General features: G+C 34.2%; 1 pseudogene; it reads left to right on the top strand.

The window, feature by feature from the left end:
- LOC109450807 (sodium/potassium-transporting ATPase subunit beta-3 pseudogene) overlaps nt 1–15,561 on the top strand; it is a 32,515-nt pseudogene that overhangs the window by 13,221 nt on the left and 3,733 nt on the right.

Below are 15,561 nucleotides of genomic sequence, written 5' to 3' on the forward strand. Positions count from 1 at the left end.
GTACTTTGCATGACATCCTGGAGTGACAGGAATTACATGTATTCTTCTACCAACAACTATAAAACTATCAACAGATATGAGGCAATTGATTTCAGGGATGGGACTATAGTTAACACTGAAATATTATACTTGAGCTAAAGGAAATCCACATGTACACTGAATGTCTACCTGGTTGAACTTTCCAAATATCCACATGAGGAAGTAAAGTCCAAGGAGAATTAGTGTTCTAATTGAACTACAGAGGAACATATTGGAGATGAGGTAGTGTACCAGAGAGGAATGAGCTATGGGGTAACAAATACCAAAGATCTAGGGGGTGGGGGGGTTGGAGGGGTTACCTTCTGGAACTTGTCGAAGAGCGTAGCTGCATGTGAGCATAGCAAGACTTTGCAAGGCCTGTAGAGAGCAGTGTTGTGAAACTAAGAGCTCAAGAGAAAAATGAATGATCACTAAGGCTTGGGAACTTTGCTGATCTACCCTAAAAAGAGTGAAAGACTGTAAAGATTTCACTGTGATCCATGAGTATTCTGACCATTCAGAAATGGCAAAACTTTAAAGATTGTGCCCTAGAGTAAGGACAATATCAGAATAAATTTTGCATAACGCACTGTGAAGATAAGGTTGACAAGATCAAGAAATTTGCCTCTAATAATTTATACCTCTGACAGATCAAAATTCAATATTCCTTAAAGGGAGGTAATGTATTTCAGGCTCCTTCTATCTTGTCTTCCACAATATCCAGTATTTACTAACAACACAAAACAAAAGGAAACATTAGACACACACTTAAATCAAAGGAAAGGGGAAGTAGTCAATGAAATTGAATGAATGTAAAAGGTCACATATGTTGCAATTAGTAAACAAGGATTTAGTCCCTGTTATAAATATGTACAAGGTCATAAAGCAATAGAATATGATGACTATATAAATTATAAAAATACATGAAATGAAAATTTAGAGAATGGAAAGTGTAATAATTAAAATGAAAAGTTAACAAAGTGAGATTAAAATCCAATTGGAAAATAAATAAGAAAAGATCAATGGGAAAAAAGACAAACAAACAGTAAAAAAAAAAAAAAAAAAAAAAATTCAACCTGAGAATCACAGAGAAAAAAGATTGAAAACAATTAAATACAGTGTCAGTAATTTGGGGACATAATAGCCTAACCTAAGTATAATTGGAGGCTGGCAAAGGGAGAAAATAGAGAATTGCAAAGGAAAAACAAACAAATACACACACACACACACACACACACACACACACACACACATATATATATATATGTATAATATCTTAAGCAATTTAAAAACATGTGCACCCTAGTTTTTTGCAAAAATTCATTTTGCAAAAGAAATTATAAATTACAACAACAAAAACAAAGTTAAAAACACCTCATATCCATTTAAGAAAATGGCGAAACGTACTTAAAATTTTAAAAAATCTATATCATGTAATACTTCATTGCGATCAATATAGAAACATGTCCAAAGTATATTGCTGTGTTTAAAAATACAGTCTGGACTCTGGTATCATTTGCAAAATGTAAAAACCTTGGAAGTCATCACTCTGTTCTTATAACAGAAAAAAGTTGGACACACTGAAAACAATATATATATTTTTCTATGGACCCATTAGAAATTTGAGGTTGTGGGGCAAATTATCACCCTGAAATCTAGAGAAACAGATTCATCCAGAAAGATATCACCAAGATCTTACATATCCTAAACTTGTAGGAACACTAACGTCATTTTGTAAAAAATTTTGGAGGCTCAGTATAAATTAACATGAGACTGATAACTTCTGAGGGTTACCATATTAGTGGGGACTCCATGCTTCCAGGAGCTTATTTTCTAGGAGCTCCCCCCCCACACCACCCCCATGTTCTTGCAGTGAAGATCCAGAAATGATCCCTGTATTTGGGTAGGGAGAATTAATAATTCTGAAAAAAACTATAATCTCCTCCATAGTGATTTCCCTCTAATAGTGGAAACAAGACTATTCTCTCTACACACTTATATTCAACATCATGCTAGAAGTCCCAGCTAATGTTATAAGATTGAAAAAAAACAAACAAATGAAAAATATACATGTTAGGATGGAAGAAATAAAACTATCTTTGCTTATATAGGCATGATTGTCTATGGTAGATTTCAAAATGTTGCAATCATTTTGTAAGACAGTTTGGTAGTTTCCTACAAAGCAACATATAGTCTTACCTTATGATCCAACAATTGTGCTCCTATGTATTACTCAATTTATTTGAAAACTTATGTTTACATAAAAACCAGCACATCAATGTTATATCAGTTTTATTCATAATTGCCAAAAACTGTAAGCAACTCAGATATCATTCAGTAAGTTAATGAATAAATAAGTTGTAGTTCATCTACACAATGGAACATTGTTTAGCACTAAAAAGAAACGTGCCATTAAGCCATGAAAAGACATGAATGAATCTTAAATCTGCTTTGCTAAGTGAAAAAAGCCAGTCTGAAAAGACTATACATTGTGTCATTCCATTATATGACATCCAGAAAAAGCAACAATAAAAACGTTAAGCATATAAATGGTTGCCAGAGGTTTGGGGGTACAGGAGTTTTAATATATAAAGCACAGATAATTTGGTAGGGTAGTGGTGAAAGTATTATATATAATAATTTATGATATATAGATGACAGTGCATATGTTAAGAACTTGCAGCACAAAGAATGAGCATTCAAGTATGCAAATTAAAAAAGTGGTTTGGGAATCTGCAGAAATTCAGGATAGAATATTGACTGTGAAAAATAATTTAACTATATTAGAAATATGCAAAACAATCTCACTGAAGGGGGTGGGGGGAAAATTGCTGACTTAAGTAACTTTGGGAATGAGACCAAAGGCAAAAAGAACTGCATATATTCACTGTTCTCTAGTTGATAAAGTTGTTCCCTGTGGTTTACAGGTTATCAAAACTGTCAAGGTCATTAAAAACAAAGTCTGAGAAACTGCCACAGCCAGGAGAAGCTAAAGGAACCATGACAAGTAAATATGATACAGTTTTCTAGCATCGATTCTAGACTAGAGTGAAGGACATCAGATAAAAACTAAGACCATATCAATATGTAATGCATGGACTTTAGTTAATAGTAGTTCATCATTACTTGCTTAATCTCAAAATGTACCACAGTAATGTAAGTTGTTAACAATGAAAACTGGGTGTGAGTATACAGAAGCCCTCTCTATATTATCTCTGCAATTTTTATATAAATCTATAGCTATTCTAGCATATACATTTTGTTAAAAACTGCATTTGGGAAAAATATATAGTATGTTGTGATTTATGAAAAAAGATCATTACAGAAAATCAATCCTTAATTTTTCTATTAAACATAGCTGTATGTGTGCTCATGTGCACATGAATATATGTATGTGTGCCTGTTTAAATGTGGAATAAAATATTATGAAGGGATAGACAAAAACCATATAATATAGTTATTTTTATAGAAAATTTGGAATTGAAGATCTGATTAAAATCCTATTTTAATGCTATCCATAATGTTTCAAAATGGAAAGGAGAATTAGCCCATGGATTACTCAAGCGATTGTTTCTTTGAAAAAATAAAAGTGCAGTGTACTTAGAACTAAAGTATGTGGGCATAAACTTCCATGTCATTCTTAATTAGCTGCATGGTTCCGAACAATTCTCAACCAACTTTTTCCCTCCTGTGAAAAATGTGAACCATAATATTTCCCTTATATCGGAACGCTTTACCTTGCAACTCTCACCTCCGCCTGACAACTCCCACATACAGATTTCCCTAGATCTCACTGCTTTCTAAAATCACTTTCTGACTGAGTGATGTGTAACAGTACATGTTCAGCATGTTAAAGATCCCTGGGTGGGTGATAGGTGGAGGAGCTGAGGTGAGAGATTAGTTGGAAAGCTTAAAGTTCAACTTTGGATGCCAGATAATGTTTCTTAAAATTGATACTATTGTCTAGTGCATCTTTTCAGTACTTAATGTAATCAGGTCTCACTAAACAGAACAAAACGTGAATGTCAGCAAGTATTGCATCTACAGTTTTTGTGAAGTTACCACTCATTTCCTTTTTAGTTCCCTGAAAATCCTAAAACTGTACCGCTTCCAGTGAGGGGCTACAGAAACCCAATTTCATCTCATAGGGTTCTGAAAAGTGGCTCAAAAGCCCTGAATATTTATGCTCGATTTATTTTTCCACCTAAATCATCAGAGGATTGGAATAGATCACTCTCTAAAACCTAATGTTACACATTTTCTGATTCCCAAAAACCAGAGTGCCAAATCAGGGTGCCAAAAAAAGGTATACACATTTTAAGAAAGGGGAAAAAAAATTAAAATTGTAATAATATATACTAATACCAAAAGATGAATACAAGTGAATACAAGTCATGTTTGACTTCTGCAATTACAAGAGTTGCTCAAAATGGTTACCATCAGCATCCAGATGCTTCTGATGACAGCTAACTACAGCTTGAGCAGCGTTGACCAAAATGTCTACTTGTATACCTTTTTTTTTTTTTTTTTTGCACCACCAGTGTATAGTAGATAGTGACTGGAAAAAGGGTTCTTGTATCATTGCAGGAAGGAATTCCAGGATGTACCCAATAAGCAACACAAACAAAGCCAGGAACAGGAACAGGAACAGAGGCAGGAAACAGTACAGTACACTCTCAAGATGGTGTGAGAGTGGGCAGGCCCAGAAGAAGAGAAACTGCCCCAAAGAGCAAAGAGGCTTACGGTTTTATTCGAATGAGGGCGCAAAATGTTCAAGTTTTCGGGGTGGAATCACAGGCATTCCCATGGTGGGTTCCCGCTGTCCCTGCCCACTATTCCTTCCAGTGGGGAAGTGGGATTCCCTTGTTTTTATTTGGCCCTTGTCAGTCTGTCTTGGCAACACAGCGGGTGGAGATTCTTTCCTGCCGACAATGTTAATTGTCCATTACACTTAGCTGTATGCACCTTTTCTTAAGCATGATCTCATTTCCTCTCTTCCCTTTGGTTTCCCTCACATCTTCCTTCCTTTCCTGCCCACTCACTCCCCACACCCTGTTCTTTCCACTTACAATACCAATACCACAAGAAAAGCAATTTCCTAAATCAACAAAACTCTCATTCTTCAAATCACGTAATTCATTAGTTTCAAAAGGATGCTGAAAAAATCCCCAATTTCTTACTCCAAGTTCAGGGTTTTACCAGGTATGTTGCAGTTTGGACTAATGATGAGTTGACTCAGAAATTCCAGAGTAACCTGGGAAGCAAAGTCCTGTTCACAGTTATAGAGGCCCCAGGGCAGTGCCTTTTCTCCAGGCAAGAAGAAGCAGAACCATTCACTGTCCATGTTTTACTGCCAGGTGAAGTTCTCTGTGACATGCTGAGCAAGCAGAACTTGAGGTTCTGATTCTCAAGCTTTCTGAAGCTCAAAGTCACAACTTTATTTTGAAAGTTCCAAGTTGTTTAGTGTTATAATATTAGAAGGAAATGTAGAGCAGTATTAATTTCATACTAGACCAAGCATGAGAGATATGAGTGATAAGTGCAAACTAAAACAATCAATTAATCTAATCAGGAGGAAACATGGAAATTCTATAGGCAGATAGATGTAGAGAGACAAAAAGATACTCCTTAATTAATTCTTATATTGTTAGTAGTAAATGTGTTAGCATATTCTAAAGTGTTTGTACTTATTTTAATATTTGAGCCTCTATATTCAGTGTTTATCAATTTTCCTGACTCCCTTGGAATTACATAGAGTCATAAAATACACATCATTTTAGGATAGAGAATGCACAACCCTTGCTGAAAATGCTGTTCAAGATATACGAATGAAACCAACATGACCGTATTTACATTCCAAGCCAGCAATCAAAACCTTTATTTATCCCTTTATGGTATCTCTGGACATCCTCTCTTTCCCCCAACATTTCTCAAGATGTGGATGTTCCTTAAAACACTTTAAATTATTGGAGTCTTTTCTCTTGAATTCTCTTAAAGCAGAGGGAAAACAGGGTTGAATTTATAACGCTGACGACCGGGACCCGATTTATAATTCTGAAGTACACTGGAGATTTTAAGATACAGCAGTCTCAGCTCACTGGCTGCTGAATGAAAGCTCCTGTTTTATTTTTTAGAAACAAACATTATATTACAGTCATGTTTAGCCCAGCTGGGGAAGCCTAATGTAGCTTGAAATAAGTTTTGTTATGAAGTAGTGATTCTGAGTTGGAATGCCTAGTCTTGCTGTCCAGGGATGGTTGCAGAGCCTAGCACCATCTTGGGAGAGGAAATTTGAAATAAAGGCACGCCTCGTAAGGGATTATAAGTACGCTTCAGCTGCAATCACTGGGTTTGGTTTAATTTGTGGATGTTTCCGTGCAGTACTTTCCCTTCCTTCCCATATTGCCAACTGGAGCTTCTTTGGTTTCCATAGTGATACCCCTCAGGGAATTTCTCTTCTACTTGGCGTTTGGTTTAAGATTGTTGATTTCTAGTCTTACTCTGAATCACAAACCCATTTTATGCTGAATAGCATTGAAAGGTATTAGGGGATCTATTTGAAGAATCCATGTGTCAGTCTTCTCTATTTCCCAAACCAGATAAAACTTGAGCTTCTAAAATGTTGCAATTCGTCTAAAAGAATCAGAATAAATCCTTAAGATCAGGCAGTCCCAAACACTTTTCAAATAAAAGCTAATAAAATGAAAAAAAGAAAGAAAAAAGAAAAGGAAAAAAGATATTTAACTGGATATTTTTAAATCACCTCAAAGCAATAAAAAAAAAAATCTATCTATAATGATTAGCTAAACTTTTTGATTAGTGATTACGGATGAACTCATTATATAATTTAAAATACTAGTTTTCTTTCTTTTAAAAAGCAGAGTTAATAAATTTTAAAGACAAAAAAGTTACCATAAAGACCATTGTGTCTGGCGCTATCGAAAAAACATGGAAAGGAAGGGGATGGAATTGAACAGTCTGGGTTCTAGTCCTGACATTTAATCAGAAGCTACATGGCCTGGGCAAATCACTTCACCTTTCTGGTATATCCTTCTCATTGTCCTTTTAAAGAGTGCTCTAAGCACATTACATGCATTAAATAAGTACTATTATTTTGTCTATTTTTAAATGGGCACACTGAGGCACAGAGAGTCTAAATAACATAACCATAATCTCACAATTAATAGAAGGCTTAATCCTGTTAATCAGTTTTCAGTCAAGTCCAAAACTAGGGCCCCCTCTCTTAACCAAGACAGAATATGTCTTTGAACTGAATAGCCTACGTGTATAGAAAAGGAGACTGAGGTTAAGTACCTCATTAGGGACACTTAGGTAGTTGGTGGCATCTTTTAGACCTGTATCTCATTTTCTTTTCCCAAAAACACAACAATGGTACAGACTGTCTATATTTTTAATACTTAGCTATGCTCTGTTTTTTACGATAATTTAGTAGAAGCAAAACTATAAATTCTTACAAAGAAAAATAAGTGCAAACATTGTAAATGTACTCTTAAGATTTCCTTAAAAAATTAGAAAATATTAAAGGGGCAATTTAATTTTAATCTTATTCTCAGTGTTTATTTTCCATAGGAAATGACCATTCATTTAGAATAAGGAATGTGTTAGATATCAACCCTTTTCTTGTAAGACTTAGTGTGAATTACTAAATGGTGATTTACGTACTTACAAATGCATCACACACACCTTGCGTCCCCCTCCACCCTGAGATTCCACAGCACTTGTCGTTTACTCTGGCCATTTTTGTTGTAACCAACTTCATTCAACTGTGACCCCATATTGCTTCTGCTGAACCTCCGTTTTTTGCCTCATCCTGTTCCTGAGGCTTCAGTCTGGGACAGGAGTCTTTTGGAAAATGCTGACATTCATACATCTATAACATGGAAAGGCAATACTTGGTGAGTGGGGGAACAATATTAATCTGTGCTGGGATCACTTCACCTAATAAGGAACATGCATGTGTTTCCTTGACTTGGCTTTTCCATTCTGCAGAAACCCAAGCAAAGACAAGAGATTAGAAGGTTCAGATGCTGTATGTTTGTGCATTCATCCTTATTTCTACCTGTACCAGGAGCGTAAATATTATATTTTCAAAATCTGTCCAGACACTCTTATCCTTGAATGAGTTTAACTTGAAGTTATTTTCAAATATCAACTAAAAGGTACTATTTAAAAAAAACACACGCAAAACTGTAATTGATGCTGTACTTTGGACTAAATATATATTATACTACACACACACACACACACACACACACACACACGCATTCTGTCACGAGCAGGACCTACCAATCAAAGTAGCAGTCTCAAGCACGTTTGTGTCTTTCCATAATGTAAGACTTTATTCGAATAAAGCCGGGGATCTAGTCCTACTGACGTGGTTTAACATGGGCATTAACCAAGGTTCAGGTCAGAGGATAGCCTCCAATAATTGAGGTTAGAGCAGTTTCACACAAGAGGGTCACACTGGTGTGCAAGCAGTAGGGTTAGGCAAGGTAAACAGAGTCTTACACATGAAGGAGAAGAGAGATTCCAGTGTCAGCAAGAGTCCCTGTGGTGCTGGGGTGTGTAGGCCAGGCTGAGCTGGTGAAACAGTCAGGAGGCAAGGCTGCCAGCGGTCTGTCTGGGAGGAGTGCAGGTGTGGCCATCAGCTCGTCAGTTGTGGTCTGAGCGATGAGCCATCAGAGAGCTCTGATTTTATACTTGAGACTGGGTACAGCTCACCCATCTGCAGTCCGATAAAGCTCATCTACAGTCTGATAAAGCCATCCAGATGGTCACACTCCACCCTGTGTCTGGGATTACCTGGTTATGGCCTTCACTGGGTACTCGTTTACTCTGGCATGACTGTCCCTTTGTGACTGACATAGCTATTAAAATTATTAGAGTCCATTTTGTATTCATAATTAATGCCCTATACACATTCTTCAAAATATAGTTAATCAATTTTAAAATGTGTATATCTGCGTACATATTATGTATGCATATAGTATATGATAAAACATATAGATGGAAATTCATGTTTTAGGGTCTCTTAAACCTGTAGTTTTGGACTGTATTAAATCAGACTTAAAGGATCTCATGAGATACAAACATGTGCATAGGTTTCATAAACAGTTTCTTCCTCTTTCATTGCAGGTTTGAGCAATATCTAGAAATCATGGCCTTGCTTTCAGACGTTTGTGGGCTTTTTAATCTGCTGAATGGTTGTAAGCCTCAGACAGGGCATTTCTCACTTGGTGTCTAAGGGCAGATGACAAAGGCTTCATGCTTCTTGCCCAAAGCTAAGTTGTTAATGTTCAGAGTGAGAGGTAGTGGGCAAAAGTACTCAGTGATCCGTTCCCTTTTATTGCTTTTCTCAAAGGAAAAAGTAAGGGTCCACAGAACCTCCAAAATCAATTTTATTTTTCCTGACTTTGGACATTGTAAGGCTGTTTCCTCCCTGCTATGTATTTATGAAGGAGAATACGAACAATTTCTAAAGAAATGTGCTTAAAGCACAAACCATTTAGGTATTTCACGTTCACTGTTTTTGAAGATAAGCAGCCTCTTCTGGTAGGTATGTAACGATTATTGTACAACTTGAATAATAATAATAATGTAAGAAAACAGTATAAACTTATTAAACATTATGGAACATAGCACTATAAACTAGACAATCACATAAACTCTTAACATCTAGCATCTAATTAATTCTTATATATCTGTGGGTTAGATATATTATTATCCTTGTTTTAAACATTATAGTATGTTTTTGGTGTTCTGACAAAATCCTACTTTTGAACTTCTAGTGGTTGCTCCCACACTATGAATGAGGTATATTATTACCACTCTTTTTCCTATGAGAAAAGCAAATCACAGAATGATTACGGTATATGCCGGGTCATATAGCAAGTAAGTGATGGGACCATGCTGGAAGCTGAACAGTCTGACCACAGCACTTACAGTAATATGTATTGAACTTTAGGACACAAGACTGGCAATGGACTAGAGTTCCTAGACTATTTGCATCATGTCATACAAAGTGTATGGTCTTAAATTGTGGGTTATGGAATGTTGAGCTTTAGGTAGAATTATTTTCTAAAGCATCTTTCATAAAAAATGTGCAGATAGTTACAGAAAGTGATTTTTTTCATTTTGTATTTTCTTTGCTTTTTTTCATTTCCAAATTCTATACAATGAACATGGTTAACTTTGTAATAAAACTACCATTAAAATGCATTTACGTGTCATAAAGCTATGGCAAAAATATAAATGAATAAAACAAAACTGTTAAGTATACCAGAGTTAAATTTTTCTAATTATAATAGTATTTCAATAATTTAAAAATTCCATAATATATAAGTCGCTATGTAATACTTAGCGTATATATGTATATATATATGTGTGTGTGTGTGTATATCTATATCTATATATATATATCCAACCATATGTATCTCAATGAAATACTAAAATACTGAACTTACAAATTTAATATTTGTTATTTAATTTTATTATAATTCTTTGACATGCAATGTTTTGCTGTATGTTTCTGTCATAATTGACCTCATGTTGTCAAAAGTTATTAGCAAAGTGATATATCTAAATTTCATACCACAACCATATATGCAAGAGTTAAACACTTGTAAAACAAAATCTCTCACTGTACTGATAATTTCCATATATTTATAATTAATCTCTTTTGACAAAGTTATACTTCATGTAAATGAATGCTGTGTATTTATATCTTAACATATTTTGATCAGTAAATTTCTTCCATCATCAAATCTTAAAGGTGCCTGTCCCCTTTTAAGTAATGAAGCATGTATTAACTATTCCATTCCCCCACCAATTATTTAATTGCATATAGGAAACACATCTCAAGGTACAACTTCATTCAGTTTAGTTAATATAAATGTTAATTTTTAGCTAACTGAAGTTAATTTCTATATAGAGTCCCCATGTCAATATGTGCCAAGATTTACATGTCAATTCAATGCGCATGCTCTCCACCATCCCTGACGTCTATCTATATTGCATTATGCACAGCTGTGACAGGGATCTGACTTCGATTGTCCACATCTCTCCTTGCTGGTTTTTAGTCTTTATTCCCATCAATTCTCTGACCTTTGTCAAAATGTTTTCTCTTCATGACGGTCTGCCTGACTTCTATGTTTCTCCAGAGACTCATTCATTTCTCTTTGGCTACTGGGAGCTCAATGAGGCTATTTGTGGAACTTCACACCTGTTCTAACTTTGGGCACATTATAAATTACTCCACTACAATCAATCATCACTTAAAGTTTTTGATAGCTTTTGGAAACTGCGAATTTAAGCAAAACAACGATAGCAAAACCAATTTTAAAACAGGCTAATTGACATAAACAATACTTAAGTTCCTATGACACATTCTGATCACAAAAACATCAGCAAACTTCTTAATAAAGACTCCAAACAATTCTAATATTAAACATTGAAATAAATGTCAGCTCTACATACATTTAAGAAAGACTAATAAAAACAAATGAGATAATTCTTTTCTAAGCTGCTTATTCTGTTTCAGGGTTACAGGTGTCCAGAACCTTTCCTGGGCAGCTCAGGTCACGAGGTGGGAACCCACCCTGGACAGGACACCCTTCGATCACAGTATACACACATGCACACCCACATTTACTCAGACTGGGACAAGTTAGTCATGCCAGTTCACTTAATGTACACATCTCTGGGATGCGGGTGGAAACCAGAGTACCTGGAAAAACCCCCACACAGACCTGGGGAAAATATGCAAACTCCACACAGACAGTGGTCCTGGCAGGAATCCACTGTATTTCCCTCATCAATGTTATAACGGAATGACATGGAACAAAATGACATTATTCAAAGACCTGCTGTACTTTTGGATCATTATTGAGACAGGTAGGACTTCCATGAGCTCCGTTTTCAAGATCATCTGCCTGAACGTACCGCTTAGCCATTTTTAATTGGCCCTATGATATACGGCACTAAGGAAATACAGGACTTTTTATGATCTTGGCTACACACAGGCAAGGATTTCTAATCTTCTCTGCTTTTGGTTCCCTGAATCCAATATAAAGTTTGTGTTCCTGTCTTGCTAATGTCAGAGAAGTAGAAATAATAATTTGTCACCATGAGTTGCTGCTGGAGTAGAGCAACATATGCATGAAATGAGTAGATTATTTAATTAACATATGAACATAATTATTTTTAATATTATTTCTCATTTAATAAAATCTAGTAGTCTTCCATTTTTAAATGCTAGGTAATATAACATCACTAAAAGCACAGTGAGGATAAGACTGAGTTTCTTTGAGATAACATAGATAAGGTGAAATCACATGAAAATGTGTTTCCTTGGTTGATAATCCATACATTTATAATTTCTTTAAAATGAATGTATTAATTAACATGATGTATCGACCTTAAAATTTCAGTGATTTAACATATATATCATTTTGTTATATCACAGTTTAGTGACTATGTTCCCAACAGCTACTTGGGTCACCCAGTATGAGAGAGTGAAATTCCAAGGTGTTTGAGGTTAAAAGTTCAGAATAGTTTGCTATCTCATAAAGTGGACAGAAGAATGGCAGTTAAAACCCAATCTATGAAATGGAAAGCATTGTATTTATTGAGGAGTTTAAATCATATTTATAAAATAATAGCCTGAGCTTAGTTATAAACCATGAAAGGAACTGAAGGTCGTATGTGCCATTGTAAATCAAAAGGATCATCAGATGCTGGATAATATGTGACCTTTATCCACAATCATGGTATAGGTGCGCTTAAACTTCTATTAATATATTATATTTTATTTGTAAGTTACAAGACTGTATTTCTTTGCCTAAGTAGGAGACAAAATGCAGAGAACAGCTAAAAATATAATCCAAAGTCCTTTTACAAGATTAAACTGAAAAAGGGAATTCATTATTTATAAGTCTTTACAGATCAAAGCTAAAAGGGAATATGATCACCAAAGGAATGGCGTGGATGAATAGCAAATGCTCACCAATCCCGAACCATTAATATGTGAGAGAATTTTTTCAGGTGGCATAAAAATGAAGACAGATAAAAATGAAATAAAATTACTGTTCTAAATCACAAAAGATAAAGTGAGGGTGAAAAAAAATGAATTCAATTAAATTTAAGCTGTATTTGAAGTGGATGTTCTAGAAGTGAGCTGTTTTATGATGTTATGAGAAGATAGAGTTATTTGAAGTTATACTTATCTATCTAACTGAAGTGTATATCTATATATACACACAAATCCATTTACATATTTACATGTAATTTAGTTACTGCAATTACCAATAAGGTTCGGTTAATATACACTAACTTATTATTTATTTTGTATAGGGTTTATCTCTTTTCTGTTCATTTGATTTTGTTTTCTTGCCATCTTTTAAGTTAGTCAAACATTTCTATGTTTCCTTTAGTTCCTTTTATTAGTTATATATTTTTTAACTATCGCTTAATGGTTACCCTACTGATCATCATATGTATTCTTGATTTATTTTTGTGTGATACAAATAATTATGTTTATCATTTCTAGTCTGCTCAAATATTAGAATCTAAATTTCATCCACTGTCAATTTTTGCATCATTTTGTTATGCATTTTAATTTTATATACATAATTTTAATTTCACAAGACATATAATTGTGTTGTACAGACAATATTTTATATTTATACATAGATTTCCTTTTTATATTGTTCTTTATTACCTTCTGCATGCTGATATTACTATTTGAGATAATTTCCCATTTTTTTACCGCAGAGCTTCTGGGAGCACACTCCCTCAGATTTGTGTTGTCTTAAAACATCTTTATTTCATTTTTCTTTTTTGAGGCTATATTCTGTAGGTATACAATTGTACATTGGCACTTATATTCTTTCAGCATTTAAAAATGTTATTACATTTCCTTCTGTCACTACTCATTTCTGTTGAAGTGTCTGCTGCCAATGTTATTTTTGCTTCATTGAAAGCAGTGTGCCTTCTTTTCTCTAGTAGCTTTTAGATTTTTTTATCTTTGTTTTTGGTTTTTAATATTTACACTGTAATGTGCTTGCAAAGTTATCTTTGGATTTATTGTGCTTTGATATGTTCATTGGATCTGTGGATTGATATTTTCTTTTTTCTTCTACTGCTTCTTAAACTCTGATCAATTTTCTTTTCATTACATTTGGATTCCCCTCTCTCTAGATTTCCATGTTTCATTTTGTTTATTTTTTATTAACTTGTGTTCTTCTTGGTACAATGAGGTGTTAAACACATATTATATAACATTGATTTAAGATATTTCACTTTATTCAATTCTAAAAAGTTCATTTCATTATTTTTAAAAGTTTAAACTCTCTAGTGAAATTCTGCATCTTTTCATTGAATTTCTTCTCTGTTCTTACATTGTATTTAACATGTTCTTCAAGTTAAAAATATTTTTTCAGCATATGAATCATATATTGTTTGCTTTTTCTATTGATTGAAAATCATGTACCTCTACCTCTTCACACAACTACTGTTTTTTATGGTATATTGGACATGTGTACAAAAAAAAACCTATACAGCCATTAACTGATGTTATCTTCAATTTTTGGCAATTCAGGAAATATTAACAACCCCAATCTGATCAGAAACAGCAGTAAAACAACTTCTAATTGCAAGTTTTGTATAACTCAGTCTTTGTATACGTATTTCCTGCTCTGAGGCAATACACCTTCCAGGATTTTGGTTGTGATATTGTTAGGTTGTAGACTTCACTTCACTGAAAAGCTTTGAGAAACCCAGTCCAGATGTTTCAGCCATGACTTTATTACAACCCACTTAATGATCTGGAAAAATATTTCAGTGGTTATCTATGGTGTGCCTTATGTGGATCCACTTTCAGCAATACCTTGTTTACTGTGTATTGGGAAACTATGGGATATTTAACTCTGCTTCCAACTTTTTACTCCAGTCCCAAATGTTTGCTGATTTTTTTTCCTCCGCTATAATAGGCTTACTACCTGAGAAGACCTGATCCTTAGCCCATGGTAATTTGAAAAATATCCTCAGGAAAAATAAAAACCTACAGATTATTAGCCAAACTTGAAATGATCTCCTTATTCTGAATTTTATTTCATCTAATCCTGATTGATGCCTCAACTTTTGATATCTTTAAAAATAAATTTTTGTAATTTGTCTTATTCTTCCTGTTAGTTGCTACAGAATTCTTGACTTGTTAAAATTACTACTGAGACCATGTACTATTTTTAATTGGAAAAATACTGTCTGTGCTGTTGGTGTGGTACCTTGTAACACAGATCAGATTTCATTGACTGAAGGGCAGTTTTGATTTTACTTTCTTTTACATTTACCTGTATACATATTTTATCTCAATTATTTTCATTAACACTGACTTTTGCCTTCATTTATAATTTATATTTTACATATGTTTTATAAGATAAAATTCATCAAATAAGTAATCACTATTTGTAAGTACATACTTTGGATAATCTACCAAAAATTATTTCAAAATTGGTTTTCCCAATT

This window comes from Rhinolophus sinicus, chromosome 14 (genome assembly GCF_057876585.1).
Source record: "Rhinolophus sinicus isolate RSI-liver-muscle chromosome 14, RSI-T2T, whole genome shotgun sequence".
NCBI classification, from domain to species: Eukaryota; Metazoa; Chordata; class Mammalia; order Chiroptera; family Rhinolophidae; genus Rhinolophus; species Rhinolophus sinicus.